This window comes from Penaeus monodon, chromosome 28 (genome assembly GCF_015228065.2).
Source record: "Penaeus monodon isolate SGIC_2016 chromosome 28, NSTDA_Pmon_1, whole genome shotgun sequence".
Lineage (NCBI taxonomy): Eukaryota > Metazoa > Arthropoda > Malacostraca > Decapoda > Penaeidae > Penaeus > Penaeus monodon.
This window is the reverse complement of record NC_051413.1, coordinates 34787028-34787574: the sequence shown is the minus strand read 5'-3', so window position 1 is coordinate 34787574 and position 547 is coordinate 34787028.

Sequence of the window (547 nt, the reverse complement as noted above, 5' to 3'; positions counted from 1 at the left end):
GTACAATAAAACTGATCTTGTTTTTACCTCCATAGATACTATAAATGAACAAGTTGATGGTGTTACATTAGTCTGTGTGTTGTATTTATAGGAATGTGAATTGTGTGAATGAGTTCATAGGTGCTGTCATTATGGATATATTTTTTGCAATATCACCCATGCATTTCATTGATTGTTGGAACTGTATTTAAATGGGAAGCTTTTTAGTATGGTATAAGCTTGGACTATATGTTTCATCAGACAATTAAGTGGTTGTTTAATACAAAAAATTTGCTAATTTTTATTATCCTCTATACATTAACTAAGAAAAGCCACATTTTTCCATAACACTGAATTGTAAATATTGTAGATCAAGGGTGTAATATTTTTGCAATATTAATAAATGTCATTACGAATAAAGGTTTCTGATTCAATATTGTGTCAATACCCTCATACTTTACTCTTTAGGTGTACAGTTAAAATCAAGGTAGTTTACAGTATTAGGATGCTTCACAGTAATGAAATGTGTAACATGAAATGAATATTGATCTTGCTTACAAAAGTAAAA